This window comes from Carlito syrichta, unplaced genomic scaffold (genome assembly GCF_000164805.1).
Source record: "Carlito syrichta isolate Samal-C Ts95f unplaced genomic scaffold, Tarsius_syrichta-2.0.1 Scaffold288187, whole genome shotgun sequence".
Lineage (NCBI taxonomy): Eukaryota > Metazoa > Chordata > Mammalia > Primates > Tarsiidae > Carlito > Carlito syrichta.
In genome coordinates this window covers 55887-73561 of record NW_007232283.1, presented here as the reverse complement: position 1 = coordinate 73561, position 17675 = coordinate 55887, and the positions used below count along the sequence as shown (strand labels likewise).

The 17675-nt window shown below is 40.8% G+C and overlaps 1 pseudogene; it reads right to left on the bottom strand.

The window, feature by feature from the left end:
• Window positions 1-17675, bottom strand: part of LOC103255505 — a 31504-nt pseudogene that overhangs the window by 13265 nt on the left and 564 nt on the right.

The following is a 17675-nucleotide window of genomic DNA, read 5'->3' as shown; positions in this document are numbered from 1 at the left end:
TCTATTTAAAAGAAGAAAACACTTTTTTCTCTTTACCATTCCTTTGAGACCTATCAGACTGGTAAGAGACCTATCAGACTGATAAACTACTCCGTACTGACCTATTAATGGCAGCTAATGGCTAATGAGACAGTGAAATAGCATTCCAGTGATGATGTCTTAATTCACTAGTAAATCGAGTGGTGGAAATGTTTCCATGCACTCATAACATGTTTTGTTTTGTTTTGTTTTGTTTTAGTTGGAGTCTCACTCCATCGCCTAGGCTGGAGTGCAGTGGCACACTCACAGCCACCACAGCCTTGACCTGCTGGGCTCAGGCAATCCTTCTGCCTCAGCCTTCCAAGTAGCTGGAACTACAGGCATATGTGACCACACCCAGCTACTTTTTTTTGATTTACTGTAGAGACAAGGTCTCATCAAGTTGCCTAGGCTGATCTCGAACCCCTGGACTCAGGAAATCCTCTCACCTTGGCCTCCCATAGTGGTAGGATTATAGGCTTGAGCCACCACACCTGGCCAATAGTTTAAGAGAGGAAAAAGAGATTTAGTACACTGTATCTAAAACAAGCACTGCCTGGAGTTCTTCCACTTATATTAATGCTGTGGAAGACGATTCTATACATAAAGATCAGTTCCTCAGACCTCACTTGGCAGGAAGCTGCTATATTTATCTACAAGCAAAAGTAATCAACTAAGACTAACTGAAGGGAAATGAGTTACAGTAAATTCAATAAAACATATCTGTTGAGCACATTACACATGTAGGCACTCTAGTCCCTGCAGAGGATTAAAAAAGCAATTTAAAATCAAGTATGAGTAGTTAAATAGATACATGACTATCGCTGATGGTAAAATGAGATACTACCATAAAACAGAGGCAATAGAATTGTGGAGGTACATGGCCAGGCACGGTGGCTCAGCTTGTAATCCCAGCACTTTGGGAGGCTGAGACGAGAGGATTGCCTGAGTCCAGGGGTTTGAGACCAGCCTGACCAACTTGATGAGACCTCATCTCTACAATAAATCACAAAAACTAGCCCAGTGTGGTGGCATACAACTGTAGTTCCAGCTACTTGGGAGACTGAGGCGAAAGAATTGCCCAAGCCCACCAGGTTGAGGCTGTGGTGGCCATGAGCATGCCACTGCACTACCAGCCTGGGTGGCAAGAGTAAGACTCCAACTCAAAAATTAAAAAGAAATTGTGGACATACAAAAGAGAGAGATCACAATCAGTTGAGGAGATCGAGAAAACCTTCTAAATGGAATTATTTTCAAAGGAAATGAGGGACAGAAAACAATCTCTTCTTTCTACGATTGCTAATGTAGAGAAAATGTGTAAAATACATTTATTTATTTTTTGTTTGTTTATTTTTAGATTCAAGGGGTGCAGTGATTTTTTTACACAGGCACATTGTGTGGTGGTGAGGTTTGTGATTCTATTAACCCCGTTATCCAAATGAGGTGCGTGGTCCCCAACGGGTAGCTTTTCGACCCTTGCTCCCTTCCTACGCTCCCCCTTTAGGAGCTCCTAGCGTCTGTTGTTCCTATGAACTCCATGTCCTGAGGACCCAATGCCTAGCTCCCATTTGTAAGTGAGAACATGTGGTATTCGTTTTTCTGTTTCTGTGTTAGTTTGCTTAGAATACTGACCTCCAGCTGCGTCCATGTTGCTGTAAAGGATAGGAATTCATTTTTCTTTTCTGGCTGCATGGTCTTCCATGGTGTATTTGTGTCACATTTTCTTTATCCAGTCCACTATTGATGGGCATCTAGATTGGTTCCATGACTTTGCTATTGTGAATCGTGCTGCAGTAGACATAGAGTCCAGGTGTTTTTTGGTAGAATGATTTAGGCTCCTTTGGGTATATATCCAGTGGTGAAATTTCTGGGTCAAATGGTAAAAATGGTAAATATATTTTTAGTTATTTGAGAAATCTCCAAACTACTTTCCAAAGGATACTGTACTAGCTTACATTCCCACCAACAGTGTATGAGCATTCTCTTTCCTCTACAATGTCTGTTGTGTTTTGATTTTTTAATAATAGTCATTCTGACTGGCATGAGCTGTATCTCATTGTGGTTTTGATTTACATTTCTCTGATGATTATTGCTATTGAACATTTTTTTCATGTGTTTATTGGTGGCTTGTGTGTCTTCTTTTGAGAATTGTCTGTTCATGCCCTTTGCCCACTTTTTAATGGGATTATTTGTTTTTTTCTTGCTGACTCATTTAAGTTCCTTACAGATTCTGGATACTAGGTCTTTGTTGGATGTACAGTTTGAAAATATTTTCTCAGGCCGGGTGCGGTGGCTCATGCTTATAATCCCAGCACTTTGGGAGGCCAAGGTGAGAGGATTGCCTGAGCCCACAGATTCTATACCAGCCTGGGCAACTTGGCAAGATCTCATCTCTACTATAAATCAAAAAAATTTAGCCAGATGTGGTGGCACATGCCTATAATTCCAGCTACTTCGAAGGCTGAGGTGGAAGGATTGCCAGAGCCCAGCAGATCAAGGCTGCGGTGGCTGTGAGCATGCTACCGCACTCCAGCCTGGGCAACGAAGTAAGACTCCAAATCAAAAAAAGAAAAAATTTTCTCCCATTCTGTAGGTTGTCTGTTTACTCTATTGATGATTTCTTTTGCTATGCAGAAGCTCTTTAGTTTAATTAGGTCCCCCTTGTTATTTTGGTTTTTGCAGCATTTACGTTTGAGTTCTTGGTCATATGTTTGTTGCCCAGGCCAATGTCCAGAATAATATTTTCAAGACTTTCTTCTAGGATCTTCATAGTTTAAGATCTTACTTTTAAGTCTTTAACCCATCTTAAGTTAATTTTTGTATATGGTGAGAGGAAGGGGGTTCAGCTTTATTCTTCTGCAGAGGATTAGCCAGTTTTCTCAACACCATGTATTGAAGAGGGTGCCCATTCCCCAGTGTTTATTTTGTTCAGTTTTGTCAAAGATCAATTTGTTGTAGGCCAGTGGCTTTATATCTGGGATCTCTGTTGTGTTCCATTGGTTCCTATTTTTGTACCGGTACCATGCTGTTTTGGTAACATACTGTAGCCTTGTAGTAAGGTTTGAAGTCTGGTAATATGATGCCTCCAGCTTTGTTCTTTTTGTTTAGAATTGATCTTGCTATTTGGGCTCTTTGGTTTTCATAAAAGTTTAAGTATTGTTTTTTCTAGATCTTTGAAAAGTGACACTGGTAGTTTAATAGAGATTGAGTTAACTTGTAGATTGTTTTGGGAAGTATGGAAATTTTAACAATATTAATTATTTCAACCCATGAACATGAAATGTTTCCCTATTTATCTGTGTCATCTTCAATTTCTTTCGGTAGTGTTTTGTAGTTCTTGTTGTAGATAACTTTCACCTCCTCCATTAGATGTATTCCTAGGTTTTTTGGGTTTTTTTTTTTTGAGTTGGAATCTCACTCTGTCACCCAGACGAGTGCAGTGGCTGCTCCCAGCCACTGCAGCCTCGACCTGCTGGGCTCCGGCGATCTTTCCGCCTCAGTTTTCCAAGTAGCTGGAACTACAGGCGCATGCTACCACGCCCAGCTAATTTTTGATTTATTGTAGCGATGAGGTCTCACCAAGTTGCCCAGGTGGGTCTCAAACCCGCGGGCTCTGGCAATTCCTAGATATTTTATTGTGTGTGTGTGTGTGGCTGTTGTGAGATTATGTTCTTGATTTGGCTCTTGGCTTGAATGTTGATGGTGTATAGAAATGCTACTGAATTTTGAACATTAATTTTGTATCCTGAGACTTTACTGAGGTCACTTGTCAGTTCAAAGAGTCTTTTGGTTGAATCTTTAGGATATTCTCGGTATAGAATCATATCTTCTGCAAAGAGAGATAATTAGCTTCTTTTTAAAAAAATCTGGATACCTTTCATTTCTCCCTCTTGCCCGATTGCTCTGTCTAGGACTTGTAGTACTATGGTACATCGGAGTGCTGAGAGTGGACATGCTTGTCTTGCTCCAGTTCTTAGAGGGAGTGCTTCCAGCTTCTGTCCATTCAGTATGATATTGGCTGTGGGTTCGTCACAGATGACTCTTAGTATATTTAGGTATGTTCCATCAGTGCCTAGGTGATTGAGAGTTTTTATCATGGGGGATGTTGAATTTTTAAACGCATTTTCTGTATCTGTTGAGATGATCACATGGTTCTTGTTTTTAACTTCTATGTTGTAGATTACATTTATCGGTTTGAATATATTGAACCAATTTTGCATCCTAGGAATAATTTCAATAGGATTGGTATCCTTTCTTCTCTTTATGTCTGGTAAAATTCTGCTGTGGATCTGTCTGGTCCAGAGCTTTTTTTTTTTGCTAGATGGGTCTTTTATTTCTGATTCAATTTCAAGATTTGTTATAGGTTTGTTCAGGGTTTCCGTTTCTTCCTGTTTCAATCATAGGAGGTTGTGTGTTTTCAGAAATTTATCTATTTCTTCTAGATTTTCTAGTTTACATGCATATAGATATTTCTAATAATCTTTGAGGATCTTTTGTATTTCTTTGGGGTCTCTCTCTCTCTCTCTCTCTCTCTCCCTCGTTAAGCTGGCTAATAGTCTGTTAATCTTGTTTGTCTTTTCAAAGAACCAGCTTTTTGACTCATTGATCCTTTGTATGACTTTTTAGTCTCAATTTTGTTTAATTCTGTTCTGATTTTGGTAATATCTTTTCTCCTGCTAGCTTCGGGTTTAGTTTGTTCCTGTTTTTCTAGTTCCCTTGGGCAGGACATTGGGTTGTTTATTTGAGATATTTCTATTTTTATATATCCATGCAGTGTAATAAATTTTTCTCTTAGCATTATTTTTGTGGTATCCTAGAGATTTTGATATCTTGTGTCTTTATTTTTATTTGTTTAAAATATTTTTTTAAATGTCTGCTTTGATTTTGTTGTTTAGTAAAAGACTTTGAAGTGAACCAAAAAGATTACTGATAACTTCAGTGGAAAATTAGGTGGTTTAGCTGTTTCCATGGGATCATTGGGCCTTTCATTGTTTTTGATATATTTTACAATTCTGCAAATTGTAGATAACTGATAGCACTGCAAATAACTCTTGTTATAGATATATAAATTAATTTTGTCAGATGGAAGTATAAGTGATTTTCCTGCCTCCACTCCTGTAGTAAGCAAAATTTGTATTCATTTATAAATTAATTTCCTTACTGCTTTTATATGCATTGTATTTTTATTTCTCCTATGAATTAGTTGTAGTGTCTTAATGCTACTCTCGTTAATTAATGAGCGATATAAAATTTCTGACTTGTGTTAATTTTCTAAATGTATGAGAGACAGGATTATATTCCATTTTAAAAATTATTCTTTAGGTAACACATTTCCTTTACATGTAATTCTTGAGTAAATACTTGTTAAGATATCCTTTCTATTTTTCCCTTTCTTTGAACATTTTAATACACACCTAAGGCTGTATGGTACGTATGTGAGGGAAATAAAAATATTTTAGCTCAAAATATAATTCTTTGACATATTTTGAAATGGCTGCTGCAGGGCCTCAGGGAGACAAAAGTAGCCTTACAAAGCTACCTGTGAGGGGGACATTTGCATCTGTGAGAATTTCCATTGATGCAGCCAGGCCTTCATTTGCAGGCCTTTCCTGGATCTGGGAGAGACTGAGTCTGGCGCGTTTAAAAGTCTGAAAAGGAATACTTACCATCTATTCTCTCTAAGGGTTTCTACCTGTGTGTGAGACTCTATCTACATAAACAAGGCCACCTTTGCTAGCTAAGCCTTTCCCATAACCTGACTTGCACTAACACTTTGGGCTATGCTCTAGTCCACATTCATTTTATGACTTCAAGATGTTATACAAGCTTCTGTATCTCATTGGAAGGTTGGGTCTTCATGCTGAAGTCTTCTGTGTGTATAAATTTGAATGTTTTTCTCCTATTAATCATCTGCTTCATGTCAGAGATTTTTCAGTGAACTTTTAGAGGTCAAACCCTCACATTTGAAGGTGGAAGTAAAGGATGAGATTAAACATTTTCCTTCTAAAGATTTTGGCACTCCCAGATTTTGACACTTTCCCACCTAATATGCAAACCAAGCTTGATTGAAACAGAAGTTTTGAATCTGGAGACTGTTTTTATCCTTGGTTTCTATATTTCATATAAATATATGAAATATCTTCCAGTAAAGACTTTACTTGAAAAATATGTGTATTAAATATAGAATGTATACATATTTTATTTTATAATACGTAAGTATTTTATATTTATAAATATCTTTATATCTACGTCTGTCTATCTATCTATCTATCTATCATATCAACTGAAGAATGACAAGGTTCATATATTTGGAAAGGAGAGCTTTATTTCTCATAAAGTATTGCAGCCTGCAGGACAGTCATTTGACAGGCTGGGAAGCATAGTCTCTGATCAGAAGCTAGAAACAAGTCCTTCAAGAGAGGGGCAAAGGGAAAAGAAATTTATGCAGAATGGGGTAGCCAATATGCATATTTAATACATCATAGGAAGAATCATGGCTATTTATGAAAGGAGAAACATGCATATGTGAAAGTCAACTTCATGCCTCTCCATGGGCTCCAGGTTCAAAAAATGGTGGCATTATCATGGTTGGAGGGTGGAGTTTTCAGTCTATGATGCCAAAAGTGAAAGCACAGGACATGAAACCCCTCACTGTATAATCTCCATGAACTGGCCAGAACCTTCTTGTTGGTGGTCTCTTAAAAAGGAATACTAGCTGGTTGTCTTGTGGAAATAGCAAAAGGAAGGGGCAGTGTCAGGCAGTTGGTTGATATCAGGGGTGGAATGAGTCTTTCCAAAGGGCTGGTTCCTGTTTAACTCTTAGGAATGAAAGCCTAATGGCAGTTAGCCAGGGAAGGGGTATTTAGAGGAGTATCCAATCTCCTATTCATGAGTTCATGGCCAGGAACTCAACTTTCAAGGTTTCTCTGGGGTCTCCTTAGCCAAGAAGGGGTCTGCTTAGTTTTTGGGAAGGTTTAAGAATTCATTTCCATGTCTTAACAGATATATGTATAGATTTATCTATCTACCCATTTATTTATTTCTAAGCATCCCATTAGGGCTTGAGTCTTACTTGTCATTTGAACACCGCCTCCCTATTCCTGAACCCTCATTGCTCAGGGTCGCCATAGTCTGAGTGGAGAAGATTTTTGAGTTTTTAGTCGATAGTTGTAGCAGTGTTATGGTCCGAGTAATGCTCAGCTTCTCACCTTGATACCAATAAATCAAAGGGGCAGGGAACTGGTAGAAAGAAGTTTATTTCTGAGTTCAAATCCAGGGAGCAGAGCCAGACTCAAGGTCTTTCAAAAATGGTTCTGCTCACCCTCCAGGCTTTTACAGTTCACTTTTATAGTCCAGAGTTGTTAGTATCTATACATTAGCTACGTGACCAGCAGAGCGTTGTATAGAACTCGAGTTTTAGCCACATTTATCGATAGTGACAGTTTTCTGTCCAGACTTCCTGGTGCCAGGTATCAGAGGTATCTCATAGCTTTTACCAGTAGGGCCCGGCAGAAGTGGCAAACAAGCTTGCCATAAAGGGCCTAACACATCATGCATTACGCAAAGGTTATACAAATCACAAAGCTTACAAGTACATTGATACAAAAGCTATTCAAACTTATATCCACTCAGAAAAAGGGAGTAAAAGGAGATTTGCATCTTTCAGTTGATGGGGCTTAGACTACGGGGAAGTCAATGATCCCCTGAAGCTACTCACTGGGAGTGCACAGGAGATAAGGGAAGCACACTGTTTATTAGCTCTCAGGAACATTGTTCAGCAATGTACAGGAGTGCTTGCGCCCTGGACATGCCCTTCTCTAGGGGCTGTGACAATATGGACAGACATGAGAGGGTCTCTATATCAGCAGCTGCAGTGTTCCTTGATGTCATGTGACCCATCTGTCAGTGCTGCTAGTCCTCTGCTGTTCTGTCAGTGATACACTATAAGGTCACAGGATCTTCTGGTCCAGCGGCTACTCAAGCCTTACAAACCTCCTCCTACAGAGAACTGTCTACTGACAACCTAGTCCCTCTTCACTATGTATTTTCTTTTTTTTTTTTTTTGAGTTGGAGTCTCACTCTATCACCCAAGCTGGAGTGCAGTGGCACACTCAGGGCCACAGCTGCCTCGATCTGCTGGACTTAGACAATCCTTCTTCCTCAGCCTTCCAAGTAGCAGGAACTATAGGTGCACGCCACCACGCCTGGCTAATTCTTTCTTTCTATTTCTTTTTTTCTTTCTCTCTCTCTCTCTCTCTCTCTCTTTCTTTCTTTCTTTCAGAGATGAGGTCTTGCCAAATTGCCCAGGCTGGTCTCAAACCCCTGGGTTCAGGCAATCCTCTCATCTCAGTGAGTTCTCCCCTTGCAGAGTTGTGGGGTCCAAGCAGACTCAAATCTCTTTCCTGGTGGAGCCCATAATATCTGTCCTTCCCAGTTCCTGTCAATGTACCTTCCTCTCATCCCTGTCCCTAACACACAGTAATCACTTGGTCCCTATTTTGGAATATACAGTTATATTACCTCAATAGACCTGAATTCTAGACCATAAAGATGCATATATCTATGTTCATCCTATTACTCACCTTCTCTTTAGTATCTGAAACATACACTTCTGGTAAAAACAAGAACTGTAATAGAAGAGATCATTGGTACCTTAGAGTTCTCAGCATTTGAGTTATTTCATAAGATGGAATATTCTTTTATTTCTTCATTATGCTCATAAAGCCCATGAAATTTTAATAAGAACTCTATACCTGATTTTTGAATACCACAGACATACTTTTCTTGTTGTTTTGACATGAAGCCCCGCCTCCAACTTCTACATGCCATGGACAAGAACAGAGGCCAGACATGGGCCAACAGACTCTAAGAAGAGGGTCCTTACACATCTGGCTGCTCTCCTGTCTTACTATGGGGTCTCGTTACCCTATTTAAGACCAGCACAAAAAGCCAGAAGAAAGACTTTCTTACAACACTAGATTCCCAGGAAAACTTTGAGTTAATGCCTATTTGGAAAGGAGAGAAAAAGAAAGAGGGAGATGCCAAAACAGATTATGTTTTACTGTAATTGAATCTCTATATATGATTTAAGTTTTTTTTTTTCCCCATCCTAATGTTACAAAATAGTATATTCATCACGACTTTGCATGATACCATGTTCTGGTTATGTAATTATAAAACAATTTAGACTGCCTGTATAGAATTATATGAAAATTAAATGATTCCATTTTAGAAATGGGTTGTCTCTAACCCATAATAAACTTGGCACCACTAGAGAAGGTTGGAAGTGAGACATAAAATGAGCATTGCTTAGCATTCTTCCACAAAAATTCCTGCTGTGGAAGATAGGTCCTTTCAAATAGCACCAAGTACTAAACTGGTTCTTAATTTAAACATCTTTAACCAACAAAGATCCCAACAACTACTTAAATTTTACTACATGTCAATTCTAACTACATATTATGAAATCACTGCTAATGCCATCAATAAAGTAGGAGGCTTTGAATTGGGGTACGGGGAGGATACTGAAACCATAGAGACTAAGAGATCACTTTCCTGTCTCTGAAAAGAAAATTCTGTAGTAGTAGTTTAGATGAAATTAAAAACGGAGGTGTTGAGTCCTTTTTAACTGAAATTGCTTTAGACGGGTATGTCTCATTCAGTTACTCTTATTCTAATTTACATGGTGGGAGTATAATATCCTAAAATCTACCATCCTAAAAATTATGTTTAGTTTTGTATCTTAACGGTGAGAAGATTATGACAAGAAGGCCTTTCATAAACGTCAGGAAACCACAGATGAAGATCAACTTACTGAAGGGGAAATTTCCAAGTGATGGATGGTACTGGGAAATTAGAGATTTGACCCTTTGACTCAGCAGATACATACTACCTCAGCAGACATCATATGAGGTCTGAAAGTCATTCATTTAATTACTTCCTGCCATTCAAACATTTTAGAATTGCCCAGTGTGTTTTACATTTCAATTTGTTCTCACCTCTATCAGTTTATCTACAAAAGCATGACAGAATGAGAGAATGCACATCAAGAAGAGCCCTCAGAGGTAAACAGGGTAAGAATCCACCTCTGCCACTAGCTGAGAAGCAGACAATGACTGACACATGCAGATTGAGCAGCCTGTCAGTGTTTGTGCAGGAGGAGCGCCCACCAGGAAGGGCACAAGTGCAGTGCAAACAGAGCTGCTGCCAAGTGGAATCAGAACAGACACCTGACTGTGGAAGTATCTCACCATCAAAGTAGAGCCAGCCTCAACAACCGGTTAGGGGTCGGCCTTTGAAAGGGCAAGCTGGTTCTCAGGAACATGAAACATTTACATTAGATTTGACTGTGATTTAAGTTTTTTGTTTTCTTTTCCTATATAATTGGGGGAGGGCTATTTACTGATTTTGAACTTTGCTAACAGTGTGTCAACTTCCAAAACTATGACTATTGTCCTCATAGATGCATATCTCTTTAATAAGTGTAATTGAAAATATTTCTTTTTCGTATTTATGTATGTCAAATTTAAGAATGGTAGATTTAAGGAGCAGAGTCTAAAGAGAGGAGCAGTGTTACAGTTTAAGTGGCATGATCATTTCCATGACCATAAGCTATTAATATTTTCCTAATCTCAGCATAATCAATGCCTTATTTTAGTGTGACAGACAGAAGTGGAGTAGCCAAGAAAAGCAAAGTTAAATTAGCAAGGCTCTGGATATTGAAAGAGTTTTCATCTTTTCCGGCTCTCCACAAAGAAGATGAAAGCTTAAAACTCTCAATGGCACCAAAATAGGACCCCAGGATTGAGCATACCCACAAAAGGTAAAACAAAACTAGAATGAAACCTGGAGATTTAAAAGTGGACCTAATTGCACAGATTTTGTTTTGTGCTCACTTAAAGCAATCCCTAGATGACACAAAGCTTTTCTGTCTACTGCCACTAGATGGCACTGTACCCACACCTTTATTTTCATTTTTCAAGCCTTCCCGAAGTCGTAAGAAAGAAGGCAAAGTATTAGGTGAAGCAATCCATTTAGTCTTTTTGCTCTTGTTCATTAATTTAACTAAATCTTTAATTGTAAGCCTAAACACTGTGTAACCGATTTGCCAATATATATATAATCCTCTATCAGCAAGTTCCGTTCCATTGGCAGAACATTGGCTTAAAGGCAGCTCTAGGTTTGTTATTTGACGGATAGGAAACTGAACAATAAGAAGGCCAAAAAATTGATGATATGTGAGAGGGAGGACAGGAACAAGAAATACATTTGCAAGAAAACGTATAATCTTGAATCTTCTTTGGTTTCCATCAAAACTGCTGGTGCCTCAGAAGATTGTCAGTTTAATGTTCTATCAGTGGTACCGCAATTTATTCTTTTGTTACACCAGGATTGAGGCCGAAAAGGCCCGTGCTGGCAGGCGGCACAGGAAGAGACCACGAATGCAAATAATTCTGTAGCTCTTGTACCAGCAGAGGGTTGTCTTGTAATAGTTCTTTGAAGTCCCACATAGAAATCTCTGGTTGGTCTCCAGAAAGCAAGATTGTGAGGTTAAAAAGAAGAGGGAGCAAGGAAGGGACTATCTGAAAGGGGCACGCAAAGCTATGACAAGGCAGAAGACAAATGGTAACTGCAGCATCTGTGCTTCGTGTGTTTTTTTGAAGAGCCAAGAGCGGAGAGGATGAGGGGCTGGGTACAGAATGCAAAACAGTTTGCGGAAGCAAGGGTAAGTGTAGTTGAGCCTGGGGAACTGAGGACACATGGCCATCTCAAGACAAAATGCTCTCCGTGTGACGGGCAGCAGACAGAATAACCCAGGTAGCCTGCCTTCCAAGACAGGTCACTGCTTCTCGACTCCCCTTCCAGGAGCAGTGGGTTGTGATCCACAGAGCTGAGGTTCCACATGCTGCTTTCTCCCCCAAGGAAACGAGCAGACCCCGAGGATACATTTTAAAGACTTCAAGGAGCCCGAGTGGACTGTCACATCCCCGTAGCTGGCAGTCCTGGGAGTCCAGTGAGGTTAAAGACAGATGCAGAGAGGGAGGAGTTGGAATACTCGGTGGAGGTCAGGTGGTGAGGGCTGCTTTAAATGAGCTCTCTTCTTCCAGTACACAGTCCTTCCGTAAACCTTCTCTCCTTCCTCTGCATTTTAGCTCACAAACATTGGTTCGTCTCTGAAAAGGTCACCCTGGTATTCAGACAGAATTTGCGACTCTGAGCAGCTGGGAACACCTTGGAACCGAAGAGAGCCTATTAGGCGAGAGAGAGAGAGAAAAGTCATTGCTAAGCCAAATAAAAGGGAAAAGATTCACTTCTAATTTTTAAAATGACATTAGGAACACACGATATTTATCTGATTCATAACCTTAATAAATTCTACTGACTTACAATAATTCCAAGGTGTTCTAAAGACACTTTTATATTAGGAAAGAGTTTTGTATTAGTTTGAATTACTTGTGGAAAGAAAGGTCCTACTCCACCACTCAAAGTTATGGAAAAATCTATAGTGGAACATTTTTTGCTCTCACTAATGAAGAAAGAGCCTAATAGGACTGCTGAATTTTGGAGATTAGGGAGTTGTGTTTACACCCACAATAAAATGTTCAGCTGCTGCGTCAGAAAAGCCTTGGGTCATTTATTTTTGACACAAATATTTGTGATAATTTAGTTTCCTTACTAAATGATCTATAGATTCATCAAAGTGTTGTTATAGCTAAAATATTTTTAATGTGAATTCACTCCACACACTGTATAATTTTGCCGAGAAATGAGACGTGAACTCTGCATTTTGTGGTCACACGAGATGGAGGTGGGAGTAGAGAGGCACAAAGATGAACTTACGGGTGAATTTCTGGGAATGAGAGACTGGGAGCCACCAGCAACTGGAAAGAAAAGTCATGGAATTTGGATTCTGCTGTTGTAGGAATGGAAAAGGGTGATACCTTTTCTCATTCACTATAAAGGTCACAGCTGACACTTGACACTTCTACAACAAAAGGCAGGTTAACAAGAGGAAAGCATAGCACATTTTTATAATTAAAGTATTGTGTGACATAGGAGCCATCAGAATGAAGACCCGGGACAAACTGTTATTATGCTCAGATTCTATGAAGAATGGACAGCCATGCAGAAATGTGATTAGACAAAAGGGGTTGATCTAATAGACTGAGGCAGTGAAGTCAGTAAGGCTCACCTGTTCCGATTCTTCTTGGCCTCTCTGTGTAGCATGGCTTGCTTCTGGATATGAGCAGGACCTCTCTGAAATGGTGATTTTTAAGGGAGAAGGAAGAGAGTAACCTTGTTTGCTTTGGAGGAGAGGGGCTCTTGTTTTTATGACCCACCTTGGAGAATAGGAATTCTGGTTTCTCGGACTCACTCTGAGGAAGAAAGATGGGTGGACAACAGCAGGACAGAAGGCCCATGGGAGACTGCTTTGCCGGCTGCTTCTCAAGTCTTCAGTCTCATTTATTTCTAAGGATTCAGCATGCCAAAATGCCATATTTTAGGGTACTGCTTCTGAGCCTCAGAACTATCAATTTTCATTCCATTTAGCTTCAAAAATGAACTCTGTGGTGAATAAACACACCGGAGTAGTCACTAAAGTGTCCACAGCCTGCTCACTAAACTCCTGCTAATACTGGGAAGAAGGATTTTGGGGAACAAAACATTACTATATTGACTCTGATTATTTAAAAATGTGCAGAACCACAGTCCAGCTAACTCCAAATGAGCACATTTGTGCAGAGTCCCTGGGAAATATTTTATAAGGCAAAAAAGTCAAGATTGGAGGGAACTTTGGACAGAGTCAAGCCACACTATCCCAACAGCTTCAGCTGTTCTGCCAGAGGCCGGGATTTTTTTGCTTTGCTTCTGTGGAGAAGCTCTGGCTTCTCACTTGAGTGCTTCCTCTCTCATCCTTTCTGCGATTCTTCTTTGTCCTCCCACACTGTTACCCCATGACATCATCCCTGGGCCCTCTAAGACACTCCTCCCCCCAGGCCAGAATGGTAACATCCTCCTCTGAATCCCACTGCCCTTATCTGAGTTGCTTTCAGGTTGTTCTATAGTTTACTTTATACTGATGTGTATATACAGCTTCATTTTTGTTGAAATATAAGTTTCTTGTCGGCAGCGACTTCATCAGAATTATCTTTTCAAGTAACAGATGCTCAAGTACATTTAAATCACTTCATCTTCATACAGCTCTAGGAATAATGCTCCACATGAAATGTGGGCCCATTACTGGGATTTTCCCAATCATTCAAGGTCATCTAGTTCACATGTGCTCCATTCGTTGACTTAGCAAATGTTTCCAATGTCCGTATCTGTCAGTATTGAATTACACTTAGGCCGGGAATTGTTTGAAACGTGTCTGTGTCCTACCCCCATCCCAGGCTACACTAGGGGGCCTCCTCTGTGTCCCAGTGCTAGGGTGACCAGTTGTCTCAGTTTGTGCAGCACTGAGAGGTTTTCCAGGATGTGGGGTTTTCTGTGCTAAAATGGGAACCGCACCAGGTAAACTGGGATGACTGGTCACCCTAATGCTGCTCCCCAGTCCCCTGGGGATGTTTTGTTAGCATTCTTTGTTAGGGAATGGATAGGGTGAGGGTGGAGAGACGGAGCTGGCATGCTGGAGTTGTGCACTGGTAACCCAGAGATTCAAGTAATGCAAAGAATCATAACACACAAAGAGGCAAAGAATGAAAAGTATATTTAAAAGTAAATTAGAGAGAGAAAGAGAAGGGAGGGAGAAGGTTCACCTCCCCAGGGTGGGGGAGGGGGCTAAGCTTGGAAGCATGGGGACAGCCATAGCTCAGAGAGCACATGGCCACACCAGAGTCTAGCGAGGCAATGGCCAATGGCTGCTGGTGGTTGAGCCTTTTAGCCATTCCCCCTGATGGGGGAAGAGCATTAAGGTGATAGGGTGGTGGTCTACTCCATCACCACAAATGGGCAGGCAAGCGCAGCTACTGACGTCAGGGGATGGACAGCAGGCAGATGGGTGGGTTAGTCACATGATTGCTGCCATGGTGGGGTTTATCTGTGCCACATAGGTCAAAGGGCTGATTACGCTAACTTTGGGAGTTTGGGCCTGGAGGAGTTTTTCCTGCAAGAGACTTGTTAGACATTTGCAATTCTCAAACTCCTTGACCAAAGGTGGTCATATTATCACTTTTATGACTTTGTCGATCTTTGCTCCTCAGCCTTGACAAGGAACCCAAAAGTTTACTAGAAATTATTATGCTAAACCATGAATGAAAGGTTAGGCTGTCCTGGTCTTGCATCTGATGGAGATTTGCCGAGGGGGGATGGGATAGGCTGCTGTTTGTCCTGCAATAGAATGTCTGAACACTTTCTAATGGGTATGCTGAGGCAAAAAGACTAAACTAAGAATAAGCTAAGTTTCATCTAGGTTTCTATAGGTACCATCTTTCACTCTCATAACCACAACTCAATCTTTGATTGTGTTGTTTGTATCTCTCACTAGACTGAGTTTCTTATCTCTCTGTATCCCTGGCATCTAGCACAGTGCTTAGTCCTTAATGGTGTTCTATAAATGGATAGAGGAATGTATGAGGGAGTAGCCCCCAAAAAACTCCAAAATTTATTCTTACATGTTTAAACTGCAATCACCTTCAAAGTACTCTGTTTGATGCAACGCATCTATCAAGACGCTTTTTCCACTGTTCAAAACAGTTTTTGAACTCATCAAATTTGATGCCTTTTAGTGCTTCTGCCATTTTTTTGTTTCACCGCTTCCACAAAGGCAAAATATTTCTCTTTGAGGGTTTTTTTCATCCAGGGAAATAAAAAAAAAGTTGCTCGGGGCAAGACTGGGTTAATAGAGAGGGTGAGGCACCGGGATCGTGCCCTTTTTGGTCAAAAACTGCTAGACACTGGTGTGAGCAGGTGCAGTCATGGTGGAAGAACCAGTCACCTGTTTGCTACAACTCAGGACGTTTCTTCTGCAAATCGTGACGCGACCTTCTCAAAGCTTCCATATAAAAAGTTTGGTTGACTGATCCAGAGGAACAAATTCAGAGTGTACCACAAGGAGATCGACTTCCAAATGATAATTCTAGATTGGTTTGTTTTTTTGTCTCCCCTCATGTGCATGAAGGAGTTGAGAGCAACAACAGTTTTTCCTCATTATCTCCCTGCGAGGAGGAAAAACTTACCTTTTCTGTGTCTCAATCCTATTGTAGGGCTTTCAGAAAAACAGGGTGATCTGAAGAAAGCATGGTTTCTCCTAAAGACCAAAGATTCATGGATAACCTTGGAACCCTCTTCCTAAGGAAGAGGCCCAGGGCACAGACCATGAGCAGTACGCTCCCTCTTACCTCGAGTAACTCAAGTGTTTTCTTTCCTAAGAAGGCTTCTTTTATTCTACTCCCACTACGTACAGAGTCAGCTGCTTCCCTTTCTGGGCTTCCATAGCACCTGTCTTCTCTGATACTCTGAGGTCATCTTAAACCATCTGTATCCTGTTAATTTTTGGATCACCAGAAGCTAGCACTGTATCTGGGCCATAGTAGGTACTTGATAAAGGATTAAAAAACGTTGAAAGCACACAGAAATTTACTCACAAGTGTTCCATAAGACAGATATAGAAAAAAGAGGAGCTAAATTTAAGGTGGAGATACTCATAATGGCAACTTAGATTAATTGAGTAAGCACTGTGCATTCGTTATTTCATTTAATCCTCACAAGCCTCTTAAGGTTTGAATTGTCCCAATTTCACAAAGGAGAAAATTAAAGGTCAGAGAGATTAAATGATTGCCCCAAGTCACATAGTTCATGAGTGGCCATATTCATATTCTGCTTCACTGGACTCAGTTTCATCTGGGGGTGGAGGTTTTGACTTGGACAGAAAGCAAGAGTTGCAGAACCTGTCTCCAAGTACACATTAGAATTGGGCGGGCGGGCAGGATGTGCTGAGATTATTAGTATGATTATCAAGAGATCTTGTGGAACGACCCACTCCCCAGGTCTTTTGCAAGGTGACAGGTCCACATGACTTCCACGACACTCTCACTTCCTCAGATACCCTGGATTTTGAGATCTGTGGGCTGACAAGCTGGTATACAGGCCTGTGCATAATCTTCTGATTATATTTGTGAGCGAGATGGGTGTGAATGCGACTATGTGATTTTCAGGTTCTCGGGGGAAAAAATATCTCAGCCCTGGACCACACCCGAAATCCAAGATCCTGGAGAAATTCCACTGCGGAAAAGACGAACCAGAGAAAGGAAAGCTTGAAAAGGGTCCTAGGGCTGAAAGCCTTGTCAAATTTAACAGAAAGTTGATGTGGCCGTGTGGGTGTGGGGGGGCGTCCAAGTTTAAACTTTAGGGCTAATTAGATATGCAAAGAAATACAGCTGCTTTGCTTCTTATACCTGGAGTGGGAGGAGGCTTAATTTTGTTGTTGTTAACTTTGTGGAAAACGATGCATCCTTTCCATTTTTGTATAAAACACACGGGGGAAACCCAGCCAGTGGACGCACAACTGGCGCCCCGCGAAAAGGCGCCTGGATCGGACGTCGCGTCTCAGCACGGACAAACGTCTCTTCACGACGTCGGCCGTCCGCGCGCTTCCCTTTCCCCCGCTGCTGAGGATTCCACGCAGCCGCGTTCCTCCTCCTGCCCCAGCCACGGAC